We start from the raw sequence: 25,867 nt of genomic DNA, 5'->3' as shown, positions 1-25,867 counted from the left end.
CTGCCATCGTCGTCGCGTTGAGGCACTGTATAAAGTGCAAGGGTGATAATATTGACACGCATACTTATATTTATCGGGCGACCACGTTTCGCCGCCCAACAAATCTTTTATCGCACAGCGCGGGACGCGCCTGCATGTATCCGAAGTTTCTGGAAAGTTATCGATGCTTTTATCCGCTGTCCGATGTCGCCGAACCTTGTCTTATCTGATTTCATCGCGTGAAGCGAATGGTGTAGAACTTTGTGGAAGGCACGCGGGTCCCAACGATTAGTCTGGAACGTTCGATGACTACTGTATAAAAGCCGACGCGCTGGACCCGCTGATCAGATTTTCGACAATCGCCGACCGTGTTCGCCGCTATCGTTGTGGTATAAGTGTGGCCTGTTTTGGTGGGCACAGGTTCGCCCAATAAAAGTTAGTTTTGTCTTTCACAGTATTGCTACTGTATTCTTCAACATCACCACCACGTGACATCTGGTGGAGGTGCTTTTCGTTAATGTACTGGACGCCCCCTACAAGCCGTGATCCAAGCCCGGACCGCAAAGAGAACACCAACGTAGTCCCGGACCATCGAGCAAGCCGCCGTCTTCAACAGCTGCCCCCGGAGCACGGACTTCTACCTGAGAAGACCAAGAAGATTGTGGCCAAGGCAACCCCTATGGCAGCCCCAGCGTCCCCCATCGTCCTGCAGCAGCCCAGGGAGCCTCCGACGTTCCGCGGTTCAACATTCGAGGACCCGGAAACCTGGCTCGAGACGTATGAGAGGGTCGCCACGTTTAACAGCTGGGCAAGCGACGACAAGCTACGACATGTCTATTTCGCATTGGAGAACGCCGCCAGGACATGGTTCGAGAATCGAGAAGCCACCTTGACGACGTGGGACCTCTTCCGAAGCGGCTTCCTGCAAACATTTACAAGCATCGTGCGAAAAAAGCGAGCCCAAGCTCTACTGGAGACCAGAGCGCAGCTGCCGAATGAGACGATCGTGATCTTCACTGAGGAAATCAGCCGTCTGTTCCGCCACGCGGAGCCAGAAATGTCCGAGGAGAAGAAAGTCTGCCTACTGATGCGTGGTGTAAAGGAGGAACTTTTCGCCGTAATGGTAAGAAGCCCACCGAAGACCGTCGACGAGTTTCTTCGTGAGGCGACGAGCATCGAGAAGACACTGGAATTGCGGAACCGGCAATTCGACCGACAAACCAAGCCAACAAGCTATGCCGGAATTCAATCACTGACCACGGACGATCTGTGCGAGACCATCAGGGCCATTGTGCGCGAAGAACTGCGCAAGGTCTTGACATCGTCGCAGCCTCAAGTGGCCTCGATCGCCGACATCGTGAAAGAAGAAGTGCACCGATCGCTTGGAGTTCCCGAGGTGCAACCACAATTACCGCAGCCCCAGCCAGAAGCGATGACTTACGCCGCCGTCGCACGCCGTCAAGGCCCCCTCCGCGACCGCGCCAGGGCCCTGTAACGCCGCAATTCCGTCGTCCGCCGCCGCCAGCACGACCACCCGTCGCCCAGCGCATCTACGCGAGGAAGACGGACATTTGGCGCGTCCTCGACCACCACCCGCTCTGCTACCACTGCGGTGAAGCCGGCCATGTGTACCGCCGATGCCCATACCTCGACCTGGGATTGCGAGGCTTCTCCGTCAACGCACAGCGCCCGAGGGAAGGTGAACGCCCTCGTGACATCGCCGACTACCTCGTCGCTACTCAGTGGAGCCCTCGACGACCGTCCCGTTCGCCGTCACCAGTCCGCTACCTGTCGTCCCAGCGCCGACCATACACTGGCCCAGCCCGGGGCCGGTCCGTCAGCCCATATCAGGAAAACAAAAGCAGCAACCGATGGAGGTGCGGTTGCTGTTCGTTGAACTGACGAAGATCCTCCGCTGCCGACGAAGACGCCGAAAAGGCTATCTCGACGACATAACAACGACGACACACCGCCGTCCCGACGAAGTCTGGCAGGAAAGAACACGCTGACGAAAGACCACCTGACGACGCCACGTACCAACCACACGCCGACGCGACGCAGCCGCGATCCGACGCCAAGGCCTAACTGTAACGCAAGACAAAGAACCACCAACCTCTACGTGCTTCTCGACGGCCACGCAGTCACCGCCTTAGTAGACACAGGAGCCGATTACTCCGTCATGACTGGACCCATCGCAGCCCAATTGAAGAAAGTTAAGACTGCATGGGAAGGCCCGTTAATTCGGACCGCTGGAGGACACCTCATCACGCCGAGTGGAATCTGCACGGCAAGAATTACCATTCATGACCGGACTGACCCTACCACCTTCGTTATCCTGCAACAGTGTTCACGAGACGTCATTCTCGGCATGGACTTCCTGAACCAACACGGCGCAATCATCGACCTGAAGTCGAAGTCAATAACGCTGTCGGAAGATCAAGCGATACCGCCGGAGAGCCCTCGTAGTCACCACGCCTTGAGTGTGCTCGAAGATCAAGTGAGCATCCCGCCTCGCTCCAGCATTGTTATTTCGGTCGGCACCGAAACACCCGCTGACGTAGAAGGCGTCATCGAAGGCGACCAACGTCTACTGCTCGACCGTGAAATTTGCGTCGCAAGAGGGATCGCTCGACTGCACGGAGGAAACACGAAAGTGTTGTTGACAAGCTTCAGCCAGGAGTTCAAGCACATCAACAAGGTGTTAAGAACGGCCAGCTACAGTGCAAGTTTGCCACCCAGTTACGACTATGGCGGCAACGTTCCGGGAGCGTCGCTGCGAACCTCTAGCCTCATCGCCGTTGTGACGGAATGAGTTCGGCGGGCCAACTATTGTTACCAAACTCCCCAACGCGGACCTGATCTGCTACGGGTGCGCGAGTTGCCGCGGGAACGCCGTTTTGCGCTCCTTCCCACGCACCGACCAAGACGCAAGACAACGCGCTACCCGGAACGGCTCCGAGTTCTATGAAATTCGTGTGGTGTCCGTTTCGGACCGTAAACACGTGTGTGTGTGCATGTGTGTGTGTGCACCGTCCTACGGAGGGGCGGCTAGTTTGCGATGACTAAACAAACGTTCGCATCACCTTGTATCGCGGGAGGACCGAGTGTTTAAAAACTGCTGTTGTGCGGATGCTCGACACACTTTTCTTAAGCAGTCATGTTGGACTGGTAAAAATACTGTAAATAAACCCATATTCCTCGTTCTCGATTAGAAGCAGTCCTTCCCTTCATCAACGTCCTCAGCGTGGATAAGTTGGACGACGGCATGGGCCAGCTACCGTCGAATTCATGCCGGACTCCAATCTCGACAACGGATCACGAGCGATGGGATTGAGCCCCCAATCCTGACAAAGGGCACGACGATCGCATACATCGAGGAAATTCAGGAAACCAGCGATGTGTTTGTCCTCTCGGATTCTGTCGCATCTACCCCGACGACCGTAGTACCCGAGCCAGACTTCGACATAAATCCAAGTCTCCCCCTGATTAAGCAGCAACAGCTCAGAAGTCTGCTTCGACGATACAAAGGCTGCTTTTCGACGTCATTGAGGACTCGACGAACACCAGTCGGAAAGCATCGCATAATAACGGAAGAGTGCGCTCGACCACTACGACAGAGCCCTTACCGAGTTTCGACGCGGGAACGTGAAGCCATAAGACAACAAGTCGACGAAATGCTGCGCGACGACATCGTCCAGCCGTCGAAAAGCCCGTGGGCGTCTCCAGTTGCTTTAGTGAAGAAAAAGGACCGAACCCTACGCTTCTGCGTCGATTATCGTCGACTGAACAAACTCACCGAAGAAAGACGTATACCCCCTCCCACGGATAGACGACGCATTGGATCGGCTCTGCAATGCTAAATACTTCTGATCGATGGATCTCAAGTCTGGCTACTGGGAAATAGAAGTCGACGAAAGGGATCGCGAAAAGACTGCCTTCATCACGCCAGACGGCCTCTATGAGTTCAAGGTTGTGCCATTTGGACTGTGCTCGGCGCCTGCAACGTTCCAGCGCGTGATGGACACGGCTTTAGCAGGATTGAAGTGGCAGACCTGTCTTGTTTACTTGGATGACGTCGTCGTCTTCGCCGGAAATTTCGACGATCACCTTAAGCGGCTTGCGACCGTATTACAGGCCATCAAGTCATCAGGGCTCACACTATAGCCGGAAAAGTGTCGCTTCGCTTACGATGAGCTGCTATTCCTAGGCCACGTCATCAGCAAATCTGGAGTACGCCCCGACCCGCAGAAGACAGCTGCCATCGCAAAGTTCCCGCAGCCAATCGACAAGAAGGCAGTGCGCAGATTCCTTGGCATGTATGCCTACTATAGGCGCTTTGTCAAGGACTTTTCACGCATCGCGGAACCGCTAACACATCTAAGGAAATGTGATGTCGAGTTCAAGTGGGAAACGCTACAGGCCGACGCATTTCAAGAACTCAAACGATGCATGCAGTCGCCGCCGGTACTTGCACACTTCGACGAGGACGCCGATACTGAAATCCACACTGACGCCAGTAGCCTAGGCCTCGGTCCCGTCCTAGTCCAGAGGAAAGACGGACTTGAACGGGTGATATCTTATGCTAGCCGGTCGCTGTCAAAATCGGAAGGCAATTGTTCTACGACTGAAAAGGAATGCCTTGCCATCATTTGGGATACAACAAATTCCGCTCTTACCACTATGGCAGGCCATTCAAAGTCGTCAGCGACCATCACGCGTTGTGTTGGCTAGCTAACTTAAAGGACCCTTCAGGACGGCTGGCGCGGTGGAGCCTCAGACTGCAAGAATATGACGCCACCGTAATATACAAGTCCGGAAGAAAACACTCTGACGCCGAGTGCTTATCACGGGCCCCCATCGATCCCCCGCCGCAAGACGACGAGGACGACGACGCCTTCCTTGGAATAATGAGTGCGCAAGACTTTACTAAACAGCAGCGAGCAGACCCGGAGCTAAAAGCCCTCGTCGAGTACTTAGAAGGGAACACCGACGTGGTCCCTAGGGCATTTAAGCGCGGGTTCTCTTCGTTCACGCTACAAAAGAACCTGCTCGGGCAGAAGAACTCACCAGTCCGCGCCAGCTACCTTCTTGTTGTACCGTCAGCGCTGCGTCCAGAAGTACTGCACGCCCTACACGACGATCCAACCGCTGGGCACCTCGGATTCTCCCGGACGCTTTCGAGGATACAGGAAAGGTATTACTGGCCGCGTCTGACCGCCGACGTCGCCCGTTACGTCAAGACATGCCGAGACTGTCAGCGACGCAAGACACCACCGACAAGGCCAGCAGGATTACTACAGCCGATCGAACCTCCTCGTCGACCATTCCAGCAGATTGGGATGGATTTGTTGGGGCCGTTTCCGACGTCAACATCCGGGAATAAGTGGATCGTGGTGACGACGGACTACCTCACCCGCTTCGCTGAAACTATAGCTCTATCAAAAGGCAGCGCAGCCGAAGTGGCGAAATTTTTCGTCGAGGACATCCTGCTGTGACGTGGTGCACCAGAAGTCCTCATCACCGACAGAGGAACGGCTTTTACAGCAGAGCTCACCCAAGCCATTCTGCAATACAGCCAGACAAGCCACAGGAGGACAACTGCCTACCACCCGCTGACGAATGGTCTCACGGAGTGCCTGAACAAGACCCTCGCCGACATGCTAGCAATGTACGTCGACGTCGAACACAAGACCTGGGATGCCGTCCTGCGTACGTAAGATTCGCTTAAAACACGGCGGTGCAAGAAACAACACAGATCACGCCGTTTAAGCTGGTTTACGGCAGGAAACCGGCTACGAAGCTCGACGCCATGCTGCTGCACGTCACTGACGAGGAAAATCTTGACGTCGCTACCTATCTCCAGCGCGCCCGCCTACGGATAAAGACCCAGCAGCGTACCGACAGCCGCCACTACAACCTGCGACGACGCTTCGTCGAGTACCAGCCCGGCGACCGCGTTTGGGTATGGACCCCGATACGCCGACGAGGACTGAGTGAGAAACTATTGCGACGTTATTTCGGACCCTACATGGTCATCCGACGTAATGGCGCACTGGACTATGAGGTCGTGCCAGAGGGCATTTCGCATTCACAGCGGCGCCGCGCACGATCTGAAGTGGTCCACGTGGTGCGCCTTAAACCCTTTTACGGAAGCTGACGAACTTCCTTATTTTGTTTTCTTTGCTACGAGTGCTTTTCTTTATTACTTTCGTTTGTTTGCAGCATCGGGTCGATGCTTTTTAAGAGGGGGGTATTGACACGTGTACTTATGTTTATCGGGCGACCACGTTTCGCCGCCTAACAAATCTTATCGCACAGCGCGGGACGCGCCTGCATGTATCCGAAGTTTCTAGAAAGTTATCGATACTTCTATCAGCTGTCTGTTGTCGCCGAACCTTGTCTTATGTGATTTCATCGCGTGACGCGAATGGTGTAGAACTTTGTGGAAGGCACGCGGGTCCCAACGATTAGTCTGGAACGTTCGATGACTACTGTATAAAAGCCGACGCGCTGCACCCACTGATCAGATTTTCGACGATCGCCGACCGTGTTCGCCGCTATCGTTGTGCTATAAGTGTAGCCTGTTTTTGTGGGCACAGGTTCGCCAGATAAAAGTTAGTTTTGTCTTTCACAGTATTGGTACTGTGTTCTTCAAAGTCACCACCACGGGACAATATCATCGCTGTGAGCCGTGTGTTGTAGAGGCGAGTGAAGGCTTAGGACGCTGAGGGCCAGTGATCGCGGTTCAATCTCGCCCACGCAAGGGAGAGAAGTACGAAGGAAGCGCGTCGTTTTCTGGAGCACGCGAGGCTCTAAGGGGCGGGTCGGGAGGTGGGGGGCGTTCTACCCCGGGTGGCCCAGGCGGCCGCGCGCGCCCACCCGGACCGCTGTATCTTGCAAGCCACCTGCGACGGAGACACAGTCCGTCGCTCACTGCGTTTCCGCGGCTTAGTTCACGTTGAGGCGAGACACAGCACGACGGTCAATTCGCTCGCTGCTGCTGCCGCGCTTCCTCACTCCAGAGTTGTGACAGCGCGTTTCCGCGGTCATCAAATTAGATGTGTTTATGCTTGTTTTTGTGCAGCGTTTCTCTTCATGAGTGCCCGCATGCTCGGCGAGACAAGAGAGTGCGCCCACATGTGACATCCGGAGCCCGAAGGAACTGGCTCTGGTTTGTGGTGGTCGAGGACGTGCTTAGTCTCCTTCGAAGCCCACGCCTACAAGTTCTGGACGAGTCTCACCTCGGGTCCCCGCACAGCGACATTTGTAATTGTGCTGATTCCAATGCTATACTCAACAGGGGCTTGAGCTGTTCGTCAAATCAATGGGAACGGGGAATCATACACTCAATTTGGGACTATCGTCAGGTGGTGGCCTTCTCAAGACCCACACTGCGTCCTCATTATAAAGCCGTCGTCATGGTCATGACCGACCCTGGTGAGCGTGTCGCAGCTGGATACTACGTTCCTGAAGACAGTATTTAGAAGCAATGTAAATTTCAAGATCACGCATACACATTTCAATTAAATTTGTCATCAGCAATCCGCTGTGCCGGAACATTCCTTGAATGCTAATCGCATTAACGTCGACAGTCATCGTGAGATGGGTTATGTCGGAATATTTATTGTAAATTTTTCCCGCGAAAGATGTAACTAAAAGCAACAGACCAGCTTCATCTGCAAGAATGCAGCATATAGATGCCAGGTTGCTAAAACTGCCGTAGTACACCGCTGACTACTGACTTGTCAATGCTCAGTACAAAGTCACCTTATGCAGCTTTCTTTTTCTTTTTTTTTCTCCCTTTTTAGTTTGCGTGCATGCGTGCACTGAAGTCGCACGTGCGAGTGACCTCCCAATTTCGTGCAAGGCCACATAAGCAGAAGAAGAAAACTATTATGTAACGAGTCCAGCCCGTGCCGTTTTTGTAGAAAACGAGAGCAAACCTTACGAGAGAGATTGGATCATTTCTGGCTGTGCCTGTGTGACACTATGCTTATTTATTTAACACGCAAAGATTTCCTGCACTAGATGCTGCTGATGAAACTACTAACTGTATTTCGTGTACTTCTTTTATAGTTTCATATCGTTATCAATGATTCGCCATTCGTGCGAGACTTACATTTCGTTTATAATATCACGCTTCCTACAAGCCCAAGTTTCCGCTTACCTCTTCCATTTCTGTTTGCTTTGCTGTTGTTGATTGCGAAGCAACATTTTACCCTGTAACTATCCTCCTAAACGAATTTTTCAAATCTTGTGTTTTCGAGCGCACGCCTTGATGCTGATTTCTATATTACAGTCCATAACCAAATGGGAGATTGGCCAAAATGCTGGCGGTACATTAAAAAAATTACATACACGGAATAAATTGAAAGCAATATAAGAGTTAAAGAAAAGAAACAGAATAGAAATCATACCAAATTCACTTGATGATGAATGAAGTAAAACTAAGAATTTTGCATAGGAATGCCCAAGAAAAAAAAAAGAACGAGAATATAAAATTATGGCACAAATCACTTTCTATTACAAATTGCTCGTTCCGAACCATGTCGGATGGTCTGTCGCCGGTGCGCGGTTAGTTAGCGCTCGCGCCGCTGCGTGTGCCGTCTCATTATGGTTCTCATTGCGTTCTGATGCGTTGCCCGCGTGCGCCGGGAACCACTTGAGTCTTACTTTCCTGACTTGTAGTTTGGCCGGTCGCAGAACGCGCTCTGCCTGCCTGCAGATTTGGCCAAAGGCCAAATCTCCAGACAAGGCGCTAGATAGATAGATAGATAGATAGATAGATAGATAGATAGATAGATAGATAGATAGATAGATAGATAGATAGATAGATAGATAGATAGATAGATAGATAGATAGATAGATAGATAGATAGATAGATAGATAGATAGATAGTATAAGTGGCGAACTAAGTAAAAATCCGAGTTCGTGATGCAGCCTAAAGACGTCTTTTATTTGTAGGGAGAATCGACGACATAACAAGAATAAATAATCAAATGTATCTGCTTCGTTGCAGAAATTACAGAGAGGCGACTGCGTTAGAACGTCCCGCTGCAAATAAATATTTAACTGCAGAATTCGGCATGCTAAATCTTTTAAGTGCAACTTCATAGTACCTTGATAGACACCATTGAGACTCCGAGAGGTGTTACAGGTGCTGGAAGTCACAACTCAATAATACTGAGAGCCGTACATCGTGACTGGAAAAAAGAGTACTACTGGGCCATCCAGGGAAGCTTTCGCGAGCGAGTCTGACATTTAACATAGACATAGTCCACACGTGCACAGCTTGACCTAGCGGTGTTTCGCTTCCTCATCCTTTTCGGACTCGCGCTCGTGAGGCAACCGCGCGAGAAGCGTGCCACGAGCAAGGCGCGCCCACGAAATCGCGCAGATCCTCGCTGAACCACGAGACCCACGACGCAGCAACCAGCTTCTGCTCCGTTCTGCAGGGATTTCGACCAGCTCTGCGTCCGAACCTGGAGGCGATCGAGATCAGCGGTCGACGATGCCGATGGACCTGAAGCGACGGCGACGCTCCAGAGGAAGCGTGAGGCCCTTCACTTACTCTCAGCTTCGTCGCTCGCTGCGATGAATAAAACCTTTGTCACACGCGGCAGCGGTTCAGTACGCATACGTGACGCGCTCTTGCTGAGCGCGAGGTTGTGGGTACGATTCTCGCTCGAGGTAGTCGCATTCCGATGGTGGCGGCATTATCATCGTCCTAACGTTAACGCCAAATTCTAACTCGTAGTTCAAGCTAAATGGTCCTTCCGTATAAATTTAAACGCGAACAATAAAAACCTAATCGGAACACCTGTTCCTCGTAACCAAGAGGGATGGTTATGTGCAATTGTTCGGTAGCCAGACTTTGAGAATGGTCTCTACTCAGCTAGCACGTAATGGGGCTTGAATTAGGCCACTGTTACACATACAGGCAAAGCTCGAAACGCAATAACGCAGGCCAGCCGGTATCGATTTGGTTGCGTTTGAATTTATGCTCACACTACCTAAGAATGGCCACGGCTTACGCGATGGGCTATACACGTCACTGCAGGACAGAGCCAAAACAGAACTATACCGTTTATATAGTCATAATTTCTTTGTCAATTGCCTTGCCCTTGCAACACAGCTTGCGTATATGAATGTGCAATACAACGCTATGCAAGGTGCGATGTCCTTCACGTAAGAGTTGGGACTCTTCTATTGCACACGGAATATTCACGGCTGGTGGTCTATGTTCTTTGTTCTTTGTGTTCAGGTTTAAAGACAAAATCAGCTAATGTGTTCTTCTAGAAAATGAAATCTTACATCGTGCATGAAGAAACATGAATGTTTATGACACCTTACACTAATAGTGGCAATTATCTTGCACCGGAGTGCATGCTAAGACCTGTTTTGAGGCCTTCGATACTGCCACGAGAAGGAACAGGCAACACTCGTGATTGTCTGACGTCAGCGGCAGCTTCCATCGCAATGACCCATTACCGTTAAACATGATGCTTAAGCAAACAATCAGCACATTGTGCCGTAACATAGGTAACTTCGATAATGTCAGTTTCAGTTAGGAAAGATATTTTCGACAAATTGAACAGATGTGAACTTCAAAAATGAAATGAATACTTCTGAGCAATTTTTCGAGTGCTACTTGGAGATTAATATTCTTCAAAGAGGGAAATGGTGAGGAAGCGGAGAGTCAATTTGTTCGGGTACTATCCTTTCTTTACATGTGCTAGTCGAAGCCAGGGCTCTTTGCTTACAAACATACATTGTGCTCGGTGGGGCTGTCTAAGAGAGACTATTTAGAATACCGTCGCGAGACTGCTGTCAAAGCACGTAATTGCGTGCTCGGATGCACAAGAAGTAGTAGCCCGTGAACATCCTGTCGGCTACGCTCACTTGTGGCACGTGCCGTAGCAATCGGGCACTATCGCTGTGCAATAACAGGAGGGTCGTGCAAGTACAACAGGAGTTTGTTTCCAGGTCTGCGAGATTAAAGCATGGAGGGGCCGCCTGCACGATTATGCCGTGCACCTGGTCAACAACTATCCCAGCGTGTGTCCGACTGCCAGCCAGGTCTTCTCCAACCTTCGCCACCTGGTGAACATCTTGAACCATTGCCGGGGGGATCACGACAAGTCACGCGCGGCAAGCGAGGCCGACGGCTGCTTCCTCCTTGCTGAGCTGTCCGTCCGCAAAGGATTCCGTTCCATAGTCAACATCGACCCACGCGAACTGAGACCAAGTTCGCTGCCACTGGCTTCCCCGTGCGGACGCGTGGTTCGCGTCACGTGCAAATTACAACGCAGGCGCTACTGGCTGCTCGTGGAACACCCCTCCATTGACTTCGTGGAGCTGCGCTCTTCGAACATCTCGCAAAACCACCTTTTCATGAGGGACGGCATTCAGCTAAGCGGTAACCTAGAGCACGGCCAGATCAGTTACTACCAGCTGATCGACTACTCATCCAGGAAACTGACAAACGCACTCCGTTCCACGGTGACCACGCTATACTTGCGGGAGCTCATGAACGGGTACTTCTCGAGCGTTGGCGTGCACATGCTGTGCGAGCTGTTGGTCAGGTGTGAGGGCCTGTGCACGCTCGTCTTCCTCGCAAACTGGATCGACGTGCCTGAAGCTGAGGGGCTCATACACTGCTGCGCCGAGAACCATGGCACAAGCAAGGCTTACATCGACGAGCTGTCTGCGACAGTCGACTCCTGCTACGTGGTGGACGACCTCGATGAGCTCGTGCTAAGCCGCCGTGCGCATTGCACGTACGTAAAGCCGCACGGATTCACAGCGTTCTTCGCGGACGTCGCCGATCGCTGCGCGCCGATCAAGATGTTCGAGATGTGCAACTTCGACTTGAACAACGCGGACCTCCGGGACTTCTCCAGGGTGCTGAGCGGCAGTGCGAAAATAGAGAGGTCGAACTTCACGTGCACTACCGCCACCGCAGGTCTCCAGTTTTCACTCGCACCTGTTACTTTGCGTAAACCAACACTCGCCAAAATTCACGTCAGCATCTCTCTGACTCCCATTCACAATTTGGGAGAAATCACGAAAGTGATCGTGGGGCATGAGACGCTGAAAAAGCTGTCATTCAGCCTGAAAGTAAACTTGACGGAGGATTTCCTGAGCCCTGGCACGGAAAAACAGCCGGGTCTGACGAATTTTTTAAAGCAAATCGGCGTCAGAGGCAGCGGAAGAAGGGCAGAGTTCGAAGGATTCTACGCTGTGATTGACAGCCTGGTAGCCTATCTCCAGAAGGGTCCCAAGACCTGGCAAACGACATTCGAAACGCCCGTTCCACTTTCCTGGCCTCAGTTCAAGAAACCCACCAGCCAACCATGTGGCAACGCCTCCGTGTTCGCCAGCTGGGGCAACCAGCGGGAAGCACCGCTGACCCTCGCCACGGAGACGTCGCCGTCTACGACGCTGGTCAGAGACATGGGCAAGAGCCGCAGCCTCTGCTCGCTGATCTTCAGCGGCTGGACGTTCGATTACCACGCGGCGACCACCTTAAGTGACGTGCTATGCACTACGAGTACACTTAACCATCTCACGTCCAGTGCGGTGTTGCCGCAATCTGGCGTCTTCCCGTTGATAAAGCTGTCGGGCGGCCAAGCAACCCACCGCACGCTCTTGAGCAGGATGGACTACAAACAGCGGGACTGTGAACAGAATGTATTCGACATACGCGACGCCTTGCAGATGAACCTGTCCCTGCTGCAAGACGCGAGGTGGTTCGTCGTGCCTCCCGGCTGCAGCTTCAAGACGATCGGCCCCGGCTTTCTAGCAGGGGCGCGACAGCCGGGAGCTACTCGCTCGCGTGTCGGCACTGGCGGACCTGACCAAAACAGAAGCGGGCGAGACGATCGCTCCCAAGTGACGATACATGGACGCGAACTTCCTGGCCCTCGCTGGTGTCGCCAGCGGCAGTCGAGTGCTGTCGCAACCCAAGTGGAAGCGTCCACCCTCGTCAGCTGGATAAAATTGACTTCGACTACTGGATGAAGATACGGTCGTACCTGTGCCTCGAAGATATCTTGTAGAGGACCGGATTACAATGCGTTGACTTTCGCCTAGCCTCTATCATGTGGCATTTTGCGCCTCTCCCGACTGCATGTTGTCGTGAACCGGACTGCAGCTCTTCAGAATAGGCATGCGCAGGACTAGCTGTACGATGAAGAGAACCGGGACGTCAAGCCCGATTTTTTCATGATAATTTGTGAAAACATTTCTCCTGCACTGTATGCTAAAGAGGTTTGGTGGGGCAAAATATCTGTGGTAGCAGGTGCTGTCTTAAGTGTCAGAACGCCTGGCTTGGCGCAAATGGGGCCAGCAAAAGGATGTATCAATTCCTGCTAGGCTGAATTTCTCAGAGCTTTGTTTTTAACTTCGATGTACATGTTTTATCGCACATTTAGTGAAGATCAAGTTAGAAACAGCGTCAGGTCGTCGAGATCATGTCACGTTTTTAACAGACGTGCCATCGTTATTCTTCTATTTTGTGGCTAACGTATTTCTGATGATGTTGAAATTTGACGCCTACATATGTACTTTAACTGAACATAAAGAATTATCGGTGAGTTTCTTGTGGTTTTTAGCGGACGATTCTCAGCTTGTGATCATTAAGGCGATATATTGGTTGCAGCGAAGATTTTTTTCTCTTCAAATTTCTTGCAAACTCGGGAACCCACACTCGTATTGTTCAATAATATGACGGCAGCACCAATTTTGGCCTCAACGGGTCGTTGTACATTATCTTTTCCACAGACATTTCTCAACGATATTGGTAACCCGATCAGTTACGTACGCGCTGTTGTGTGTTCCATCCTGAGGTGAAATAAAAGGATTTCGTAAAGGCTATAGAAGGGGAAAAGCATTCTATTGTTGAATAAATTTGCGTGGTGGGAGTTTTGGGGCCTTCAACCCAGGGCCTCGCTACCAACATGGCAGAGAACCCGCTAGGTAAATTCAACCAGCTGCGCTGAATCGATATACGTGATTATGGTAGTCGGGAACTAAAGAGTGCTTTTTTTTTTGAGAGCAGGGTGTCGAACTGAACCCCAGTGCGAACCGAAAATCGTATCCGAACCGCAATTTTGGATGGAACTGAATCCGAACCCAGAATGATACTAGTGCGCAGCTGTTAGCCTGTACTTGGTCGGCATTCTTTGTGTCCGCGTCCGTTGGCAAAAAAACTTGGACGATGCTTAAACTTTGCGTTTAAAAGTGGGACGCGATAGCGTTAAAAGATCCGGGCAGCTTGTGTGCCCGCAATCGTTACCCGGAAAGGCTGGGGGCGAGTGCTACGCATGAAGGCGAGCTTTTTGATAGAAACGTGGCCTCTTGCGTGGGCCGATCTCGAAGGTTGTGCACAGCGGCGCCTAAAAAATTGCGTCATTTGCTCGTTCTCATTACTTTTTCGCACTTTTAATATTTAGGCCCCAGAATATTCAACATAAAAGGCAGGAGCTGTCGCCATTCTCTTTCATATTTGTTTCTGGGCTGTCATTGCTAAATTTCCGAGCAATATCCTTGTCAAGAATTTAAGACAAGTTATGAGCAACTTTATCGACAGAATTGTCAATAGAAGCCGCATATACCGCACATCATATAGCAAGGCGTAACATATACATATGACTAAATATACACGGAAATTTTCGCCCATGGACAAGTCCGCCGACGCCGACGCTTACATCGACAAGAAATGTTTTGCGACAAGGGGCTCTTAACGGCGTTAAAGATTGTTCCACTCCACGCCGTGAAGGTGGTTGGACAGAGAAGTTTTTAACTACTACTAGAACGAGTAGCCATTGCGACGTAGGTTGAAATCATCCACGTGGCGACATTCCACGTGGCGACATTCAGAAGCACTTTACCGAATTATGAGACTAAGACATTTCGACGGCCTGCGACTTGGCTTGCGCCGCCACTTCGTGCGAAGAGTGGGCCGGAGAGAAATTGGCCGCGCGTCGTATGCACGTTGCTCGTTCGGAGTCCTAACTATACGTCGCCTTCCCTGAGCACTGACACAACACAAATCAGTTGCTAGGCGGGTTCTTATTTTGCGTACGAAGGTGGTTACTCCCTGCTTCGCATGCCACAGTCAAGCCACCGTCGCCGCCGCAACTTCCGCAACAGTTATCTTTACCGGGAAACTTATGCGGTAAGCGCTCACTGTAAACACAAATGAGCCCATATGGGCGTTTTAACAGTTGATATGCCATTTTTTCTCCCTAGCCTAAAATGAGTACTCCCACGAGAAGAAGTAAAATAAGCTAGAACCATTATTATACCCCCGACCCCATTTGAAGGGGCATTGCGGTTGTAAAATGGGGGTTTTCAAGGAATAACGGTGGCGTACGGGAAAGTGGGAGTGTTGAAATACGCCCATATCTGAGACGAGCCAAGTAGAGAAAAGAATAACTCAGCCGTGACCAACAAGGCAGTGAGCCGCAGCGACAATTTCAGTAGGATTATTTCTGCAGTCAGATTCGATATATCCCGCGCGATGTGTGTCGGCGCTGTTTTTCTGTTCGGAGTAGCCGCGCCTTGGCGCTGCACAGGACGCCGAAAGTCGGAACGGTCGGAAGTACGCGCGGAGGAGCACAAGCCTTCGGAGCGCGCGCGCGTGCGTTGAAAGCCGCAAAGGAGCAGCCGTTGTCGGCGACGGCGCGTTCTTCTACCGTGGTTGTTGTTTCTCACAGCTTTGAACCCCCAAGACTCCACGGTAAGTGACTTTGAACGATTATTACACGTTATATGAGTGTGCATGTGTTCAAAGTGAGGAGACGCGCTGATATGACTTATTGAAGGTGTCAGTACAACATGTCGCGACAGGTGGCCGTCCAGAACCATTTTGCACGATCACTGTGTTTCTTCGAGCTTTGTCGTAATCGAGGCGACTTGAGTGCTTAGAGTCAAGCGGGTGTACCTTAAAAAGGGTATTTTACATGATGACGGACTTTGCCGCGTCATTAATTGTGTGGATGTGAGCATTCGACATGTTCCCCGAAGCGCAAGCCACTACCATAATAGTTACGTGCAGTGCGAGGTGAGCTAAGCTTCGCCGCCTAACCGCGGCCTGAAAAATGTGGCGGCTCGTTAAGGGTTTACTGCGGTGCGCGTGTGTGAGTGTTTGTACAGCGATCATTTGAGCGAGAACCGGCGGCGCTTCTTTGTGCGCGGTATCTGCTAGCTGGCGCGTACGTGGCGCCAATCCCCTAGCTCGTGCGATTGTGTGCAGTAGGTCGCTCACTAAACGCGCATTGTGCAGATTTGCCAGTACGCTCCGTGCTATCGCCTGTGTCTCTTCGCGCCCGCATCGCTGATTGTGCAGGCAGTGCGCGACTGCGGCGCGTAGCATGTAGAGCCTGCGCCCGTCGACTTTGATCTGCGGGCGTGAAATGTCGGCTGCGCGTTTGTGGTATTAAAAGCGTGTGGTGAGCTTCCAACGGCATTGCGGGTCAACGCTGCGTGAGCTGCCGGTCAGAGTATAAGAACCTCTTTATTGTTAGCGTACTGCTTGGCGGTAACAGGTGTCCTGCTTGGGTTCAGATTACTGGATACGCCGTCACTTGAACGGCGACGGCCGGAGCAGGTGAGTATCAGTGGCGCCGGCACCTCGGCGGCCAGAAAACGATGCCTGTGCCGTGACGAGATATATCAATTTACGCGATAGAATTGCCGGCGATGGCTCATACGGGCGCGTCGCTCCATGGCTGTGTTCTTTGCTGAGGCCGCCACTACGCCTACCGTGCACCATACTACGATATATCTATATAGTCGATGCTTGTGCAATGTTGTTATTCAACAGCTGGCGCTGTGCACTGGATACCTGGACTTGTTTAATGTTTAATTACTTTGCTGCTGTGCCATTGCGTATTGGGTACAGATATTCAGTTTTGAATTCTAGGTGCCAAATCAGGATCATATCAGATCATATCATATCAACTCAGGATCATATCACACATCACAGCGTCATCCTATATTGCACGAGTATTAATAAAATTTCTGCTGCTGGTGAAAAATTAAGGCAGACCGATCAACCTGTATCTGTGAGAAAAATGTGCTTGAAGTCCACCATTATCTATTATAAAGAGGTACTACCTTGGTGTTTAATGTCAGTAACACTCATAAGTTATGCATCCTTTTGTGTGAAGTAATTTGTCTTAGAAGCCATTCATTGTAAGGGATCAGTAAACATCTCATAGCTTAAGTAGTGCATAAGTGCATGAGTTGGGCAAAGCTTTTAGTTTGTAAAGAGCAAAGCCATTAAGATATAAAATTTTGGCAAGCTCAGTTTAACAATAAGCTGACCAATATACAAAACCTAATGTAGCAGCAGATGTTCTCCAAGATAAACTTGCCACCAGCTTTTTCGTGTTCTGTGTGATCATTGTAGTGTCAAATATTTCTCTTTTATTTCAGGGCTGCGGCTGCGGCCGTTTCATTGCCAGCTGCGAGGATGAAGCAGCTTCATAGCCGGAGATCAGACGCCTCCCATCAGTTTCCCTTTTCAGCAATAGAGGCCTTGGTATGCTCTTACCTAGAGTTTACTTTTTTTACCCTGTATGTTTTAAGTGCAATGGCTAGTTTAGTGGCATCACTTAGAGTGATTGGTGTGACACCTGTTCCATGGGACGTATGCAGGTTATGCCATGTAACTTTAGCAAACTTAAAAAAAATATGCAAATGCCACCTAGCTGCAGAGAACCTAGGTAATGTTGTTTCCTGTCTCTTGGAAATACTTGGATTTGCTGCATTTTGCCTAATTACTTAATTAGCCTTGATCAATTAATCAACTTATCAAATATTATAATTAGATAGAAAAAGTTTCAATTATAAAATTGTAGAGCAACATGAAAATTTCCCAGTACAGCTTTCTGTGGCTCAATATGTGCTACATAATGTCTTTAGGAGCATGAAAGAAGCCTGAGGATCTCGCAAAGTGCCTTGAGTGTGTGTGACAGCGCCTGTGTTGTGTTCTTCCTTCAGTCCTCGTCTTTTGCGCTGTACAATCATGTCGACCTTGAGTGGCCAGTCCTGTGGCAGTTTTGCATATATTTGAGTACTTGCCCTGTATAGGCATATGTGTTCGAGTAAGAAAAAAAAATACTGAAGGAGCCCAAAGTGATGTATTTCAGGACAAGTGTATGATGTAAATTACTATGTAACAATAAAATAAGAAACTGAAACAAGACTTCACAGTAGAGGTATGCAGGTGTGTGCATCAGCATAATGACGAAAACTTCGTGCAAGTTTAGAAAAATATTAATTAGATTGGTTTCTGTCATTCTTCTCTATGACATAATTATTGCAAAAATGTGCTCTCTACTATTGCACGACTAAAGATACAGTTGAAATACATCATTTGCTAGCACCTTCACATTCATAGCAACATAGAGAGGAATGGTTAAAAATTTGCTTTGCTTCTCTGACCTTCATTTTAGGTCCTTCTCATGTTTGCTGAGCTTCTTAAAGTATCTTAGACACCTTCCAGGGTTTACAGGCAACTTGAGTACATTATGCCAGATTGTGGAGAAGCCGCAGAGGTCGCAGCGTCTATAGTGGTGTCCGGTAAATGCAAGTTTCTTGCATGATGCATTATGCTCAGTACCAATTAGATTAAGTTATCATTTTAGCAAAAATCATTGTTTTACAGATATATATCAATGTGTGTCCAAAGAACTGCACTGTTTATAAGAGTTGCTCATTCTCTAAGTCTACTGTCGGTGTTGTAAAATGCATGTTTGTTGGACAGTATAGTGTTTGGCCTTCAGCTGAAGGTAGTAGTGGCCCATTTGCATGCGCATAAAGCTGCAGTAAGCCAAATGTGAAAAGATAAGGGCTAATACTAGCAAAATTTACACGTAAGCAAACTGTTTGATGTGATCCCTAGGAAAGTAAGCAAAAATATAAGAATGTGCTTATATGATAAACAGTACCTATGTTTCAGGCGCATGGCTTTCTAGCGCCAGATTCCATAACAGTTCATTATTAAACACTTTAAAACTATTTGCCCTGTTTATGTCTAACTGCTCTAAATTCGAAAATTTTTATTGATTGCACTGTGAAAGTTTTGGCCGTGACTTAAGTCACTGCCAGAATTAAATTTATAGTTGTGGCTGTCCTATGTGTGATAACAAAAAACCATTTTGGAACCAGGTGACTGTTATGCAGTATGCTAAGTGTGTGTATTAGAACAGTCACTTATATTTTCATTGTAACCATGTATCAAGTATGTATGTACACATCTCGAAGCCATAGACTGTGTAATCTTAATTCAAGGTGTTATTGTGTGGAGTAGGTTTTTTTGTAAGCATTGTCTAGAATTTGCGCTACATTAAGGTGTAGTGAAGCCAAGAGAAAAATATTGTTAAGACAAAATGGCTGAAGTACATCCTTAAGTCTTAAGCGCATTTAGATGACTTCACAGCATGTAGTAAAACAAGAATGGGAACTGAGGTGCTTAATTTTTGTTCATTATTACCATATGGCACCAGCATGCAATGAAGACAAAAGAGGGAGAGAAGTGAAGTGCACCAAAGGACAACCCGCTCCTTATAAGAGCTGCATTCACATCTGCATGATGCATGCAATCTTTGAGTTATAGCAGCAGCTATCCACCTGTTCACTTTGTTGCACATTTGCATTGTTTATGTACTAAGTCTGGCCCTGGAAGTGTTAGGCAGTGCCACTCATGGCATTGGTGCTGCATGCAACACATGCTTCTAACCACAGATGTCATGTATTATGTGATCCTGTGTTCTTTTGAATTCATGTAACCCACAAAAGTTCCATTTGAAAGGACGTGCCATATTTGCCACCATTGCCATGAGTAGCACTGGCTGACAGTCACAGGGCAAGACGTTAACCTTGCTCAGCTATTATGGAAAACTATTTTACATACAAATGTGGTAATTAGTATACATGCCAAAAGCCTCGCAGAATAAAATTTTTTACCTGCATCTTACAATGATTGTTATTTTGCTTTAACTCAGGATGCCTTTCCACCTGCGTTGCATCCTGTGGCTGACCACTCGAACGATCTTGGCAGAATCGTTACACAGGTGTGTTTTTATTTTATTCTCAGTAGTGATATTTTGTAGTTTACGTTCGATGTAAATGCACAGATCGAATGAAAAACAGCTTAAAAGATGAGCTCACAGGCACTGTATCCAAACGTTTGTTAGGAAGGAAAATCTTTGTTACAAGTTGTCATTATAGCAACACAAGAGAGTGTGCTCGTCAAACCACCAGTACCTAGCAAGCAACAGCATTATACCATGGAAGAAGGCAAAACATCAGGCGAAAACCTGTACTAAACTGGGGACTGCATTAAGACGTTTTGGAGGCTTAAACTATTTATTGGGTTACTCTGTCTAATTGCTTGAACTGAACTGACATGTCCTGCAAAACAGTTTGTATTCACATTTGATACAATCTGCAGCAAAATGTGAACAAAGGGCTGCAATACTCTAAGGGCCTACTATTGAAGTAGCAACCAGTCTTCCCAGTGTACTGCAGCCTCAGGAAAATTATATGTGGTACACTGCACCACATGCACACACAACAAATTTTAATCCATAAGCATCTGTACACTGTGCTTGTGCAGGACTGGGCAACTGGCTGTTTGTTTGTGACTGAAACAACTACGTACTTCAAGACTGTATTGGGAAGCCACCATCTTTTTCAGTCAGTGTAACAGTCCATAAACATGGATTTCCATGAACATTTTGTCTGCCACGCTTTTCTTTGTCGTTTTTTTGCACTCCTGCTTTGATGGCTGCGAGACACTTCAGGCTGGCTGAAGAGACAGTGGTAGCCTAGTAGCTGGCCTCGGCAAAGTTATCTTGATTTTTAAGAGCCAACTTGCTTTGGACAATGTTGAATAACACATCAAAAGGCACGGGAATATTGACAAGGTTAGAATGACTTTGAAAGAAGTTTATGAGGGTTCATTTTTAACTCTGATCTGTCTGCTGAGACCAAATCATGTCAACTTTTAATGAAGCAATGTTCAGGTTGCAAAACTGCAAGGCTGTGTGGATACTCAATATACTCAAACACCATCATTGCTTCATATAGCTGAAGTTGCTCCATGACATCAAGGCAGAAGCAAATGACATGGCAAAGGAAAGGTTGGCGGAATGAGGACTCTTGGTGGCAATTATCTAGGTTGAAAGGCTATTGCACTGAGTAAGAAAATGTGTTCCCGATACAGCGTCAACATAGTGTTAATGCTGAACAAACTGGCACCATCTGCTTAGTCCTACACAAGCATGTGCACAGAAAGGGATGCCTGTTGGCCTTGAGGGCCACCACTGCAGGGATCAGCTGCTATCGCTATGACATAGAATGTGACATCAGATAATTATAGTTCACACCTTTGCTGCAGCTCGCTGGCTAGGTAATTGAAGCCTTGATTGTAAGGTTGAAATGTTTCAATCACAAGGTGGCAATTTAGTTGCCAACTCTTATAGCATGGTTCACTACTCAGTGCTGCAGTGCTGGACATATTCGACCAAGCCTGGTGCGAATTCTCATGACTACCCATGTTCAAGCTGCCGCTGGATACTTAGTTGATAAAGTCACTGAAAATGAAATTTGGTCATCGAAAGAGTCATGAAAACGATGCACACGAGGCTTGTAGCGTGCTCACTTGGTATGGCATCAGTCAAAACACCCTGTGTAGAGATGCTGGCAGAAGTGCAGCAGAAGTGTGGATTGAGGAGACAAAAATATAAGCTGTTCAAGTTCCACATATAACAGACTGATAATAAATCGTCGTTCAGCAAAAACTCTGGCAAAAGGGACAAGCCGCACTCCCCATGACGAATTCTATAAAAACAGTACTGTTATTGCAGCAAAATTGCCTATAACTCTTTTGTGAAAGATCATGCCAACTGAATAACCAATATAAAAGCATCAAGTTGCTCCAATAAAAGCCTTTGTTACGCTACACACCAGACTGGGATGTAAGGTCTAGGTTGTTTTGTAGCCAAGATGCCCACAAGCAATGCTTAAAACATGTAAACACTTGGAATTAACTGTGATTAAACTGCTGATTAAACTGATTAACACTTCACAGCTGGTATCACAATGTTGTTTTCTATGCCACAGAAAGATTCCAGCACGTGGGGGCCACAATTCTCCTAGAGGCCAATACAGACACAGGGTGCCAGCAAGCATGGACTAAAGATTTTTCCATATGCATTGATGTAGTCTACCAGATTTGGTTTTCTTAGGGGCACAGTCATATTTGGGGTAACAATTTTCGGCCTGAATATTCATCGCAGGGAGCACTGCAGCCAGCTAAAGCGAGTTTCTTGTTCACACCTTGCCACACGTGTAGACTTGGCCCATTTTTCTAGGCACATTTGTTGGATTCAAGAAAGAACACAGAGTAACTTAAGAACTTTATTCCTTCTAGATTTAAGGCGTGGGCCAGGTGTTAACCATTGTTTTAAAAATTTTACCAAACCGGGAAAGATTCTTTCTTGAAAGTCTTCTCATATCAGCTTGATACAGTCCCTGACTTAGTATGGGTGCATGTGCAGTGGCTTCTTTTTTGGTCTGTTTAAAAGGTCGTTTTCCTTTTGAGTGTTTCAGTTGCAAGGAAATCACAAATATATTTTCATTTCAGCAACCCTTGTGACATTACAGAATTTCTTTACATATTGCAACCAAGCTTATTTTTTAAACAAATGCCTTTCTTTCAGCATGAAAAAACATCTTACATGAAACAAAGCAAAAATGGCTGCTTATGCATTTGTACGATATTCCATCTGAGAGGGGTGAAAAGTAATAAAATGTTCTACTTTCATAATTTTTCTACCATGTGTACAAAATTTCTTAATAGGAATGAAGCAAATTCACTTTTTGCACTAGCCTATTACAGAAACAAAAATGACAAACAGCTTTTAAGGGGGCCCTCAGAGGAGCCCATTCCGTGCGTGTCTTCTTTTCTAGCGCAGCCGTCGCTGCACATGGCTGTGAGTACAGCTGAGCACATCTGCAGCCTGCGCACCCTGTTCTATAGGTGAACTGCTGCGTGTGGAAAGGGTGGACGTGTTGATATGGCGTGGTATTATGTGCACAGTCTTCCCACGTGTTTAGTACTGGGGGTTGCATAATCTGTAGTTTCGGAGATGCATTGAAGTGAGAGACAGACAAAGCGTTCGCCTCCACTGCCAGCACTTTTCATGATGGTGTCGTCCCGCTGCGCGTGGCAGTATCAAAGAGGACAGAGTGGATGCAAAAGCAAGGCTAGGTTTGCTTCATACTACCTATGCGAAGGTATCGTTGACACACCGTGAAACCATATCTTTGGTCGCAGACTCTCAAATTCAAAATTTTTTTTTCTCATTCAGATTTGATTTTTCTGACTGCGGCCCTTTTCGTGGGAAAACAATCCATTTGCAAATGTACTTATTTGACGAAAAGGTGGAATCACAGTACAACAAACCAAATTGCTGATTTTAGTGGATTCGTTATGTTGGGGTTCCTTTGTACATGCCTCCAGAAAAAGCCGACCATCGTCTGCTCACACTCCGCCATGCCCGCCCGTGTAGGAATAAACTTAATTTTGGTTGGCCACGATGCTTATCGGTGTAGTAGCTGTCGTGTGTCCACCCATACATATTTTGTCGGCGACCTGAAAACCTCAAAGAACAGCTGTATTTTGCTTATGTGCATTCACTAATCAAATAAGTATGTGTTTGCTAGGATCCCCATAATATTGAGTTAGCTGGTATGCTTGAAAATGTTCAAAATATGGCAGTTAGATTTGTAATAGGAAGTCATACTAAAAGGCTTTGTATTACTGATAGTAAGAGTAAGCTGCAGTGGCAGAATTTAAAAGACTAGGAAATCTCTTCAGTTAAAGTTATTTCACAGCATATAATGTTCCAAACATGTAGAGATAGAGAAATTCATATCAGGTTATCATCATACCTCACAAGAGAGAGATTAAACTAAACAGGTTTATTAATTTCCTTTTACTTGTAGGTGATGCCTCACATTTGTTTTTTCCTTGGACCAAAGTGACTGCAAGGTTTTTCCGCCTGCAAATGTTTGCATAGTTTTCAAAGATAATTCCCTCCCTGCTTTGTCTGCTTGATTTGAATGTAAGTTACATTACACAGAATGTATACCCCCCTGCAATGCCATGACAGGCGAAGCAGGTACTAAATGAATAACCACAAAAGGATTTTGGAGCGAGCAAAAATGGCATGTGCAATAAAGATATGCGTAGGTGTCCCGTTGGTGTTGCTGTCAAACAAGAAATTGTGATATCGAGAGACTGAGCAAAATAACTAAATGTGTGCTTGCCAAACTATAGCTGTCATTTGCACCTTGATTGTGACTTAGCTTCCAAAAGAAGTTTTCTTTGTTTTGTCTTGTTCTTTTTCTGTTAAAATGTACTTTTGTCTTTGTTTACTTTTGTTTGGGTTTTTGTAGCTATATCATGTGCACATGTGACCAATAATGCCGTCTGGAAGTAAGTGGTGGCTGGCATTTCTCACTGCCTGTCGTTTGTTCAATGTGTGTACTAAAGTCAATAGAGCACCAACCTGTATAAACCAGTGTGTTGAATTTGTTTTCTTGTTTTAGTATGAATGATCTGACTGGTTATGTGCCCAAATAAACAATTAGATTATGAAAACAAAGTTCATCGGAACATGTGATTCGTTTTACTTATAATTACCCTATTTCAACTGCAGAACCCACATGTTCAGGCATGTAGATTTAAGTAGAACAAGTCATTTTGCGATTCTTAGTTCTGAACAGGTAAGAGCAGTGCTAAGGACACAAAGTGAGTCCACATAGATAAATGGCATGGTGCACTGTGCACTGACTGATAATTGATATGTTTTTGCAACAGACAAGCAAATAACTATCCAGTAACGCCTTGTCAAAGGCACGAAAGCACATAAAGAGGCAGGGGGTGGTCACATACAAATGTGCCATGGTTGTTGGTTTGTTAACAAGCATGCCACTTTCCTGTAACTTCAAAAAACAGGTGCTGTACTGACGCATTCGTCTTTTTTTGCTGTTGTTATTTTGTGGGATTTGGTTAGTTTCTGGGTTAATGGTTACTGCTTTCGCTAACATGTTGCACTTGTGAAATTCGGGCCGTCATCTGCACTGTTTACAGTGTATGTACCCTAATGGTCACATTATAGTGGTGCTTAATCGTGAAGGCTCATTCAAATATAGACTTGTCTGCTCTACATATGCTTTTCTTCATGCCAAAGGAATAAGATATACTATGTTTGTGTCAGAAGGAAAGAAACTGAGACTGGTGTCTATTATTGCATATAAATCTACGCTTAGTTGCGTTAACATTTTTGCATAATTTCAACAACTTATTTGGGGCATTTCTGTAACATTCACTCTGGCTTATCCACTTAGGTGTAAGGAATAAAGGCAAAAAAGCAAAGCATTGCAGTGGATCTAACTTAATGCTCTTGATTCTTGTTACCTTCTTGGCAGCTTTCTTTTTGGAAAAGCATATGTACAAAAGCATGTTTGGACCAAATAGGCTGCTGTTTGCGAGGCTTTGCAAGCACCACTATAACGCGGCAAAAGCAGTGTGTGGCTATTTGGTTATACAAATTCTGGTGTAATGACACCACAAAAAGTAAACGAAGAAAGATATGTACGCAAATGACACAAGCACCGGATCTCACTTCAAGCTTTAAAATAAGGAAGCAGGCAATATTTAATAAAAGGTGGAGACATGATGTGATAATACCTGTTAAAAGAAATTCTTTATGCAGTGCAACTAATGGATCAGTGATACATTTGTCCTTCTTTTTAAATGTTGCAAGCCACAATTACCTTTCATGTTGTCAGGTCGTAATAC

General features: G+C 47.5%; 1 long non-coding RNA gene across 1 annotated transcript; it reads left to right on the top strand.

Annotated features, from left to right (window-relative positions):
* Positions 1-15,638: 15,638 nt before the first annotated feature.
* Positions 15,639-20,067, top strand: LOC142567919 (uncharacterized). The gene is made up of 3 exons (XR_012825307.1): positions 15,639-15,724; positions 17,425-17,530; positions 19,998-20,067. It is a non-coding gene; the product is annotated as an uncharacterized LOC142567919 (long non-coding RNA).
* Positions 20,068-25,867: the final 5,800 nt, after the last annotated feature.

The sequence above is a fragment of the Dermacentor variabilis genome, unplaced genomic scaffold (assembly GCF_050947875.1).
Source record: "Dermacentor variabilis isolate Ectoservices unplaced genomic scaffold, ASM5094787v1 scaffold_15, whole genome shotgun sequence".
Taxonomy (NCBI): domain Eukaryota; kingdom Metazoa; phylum Arthropoda; class Arachnida; order Ixodida; family Ixodidae; genus Dermacentor; species Dermacentor variabilis.
Note: the sequence above shows the minus strand (reverse complement) of the source record. Positions and strands in the feature narration are given on the sequence as shown.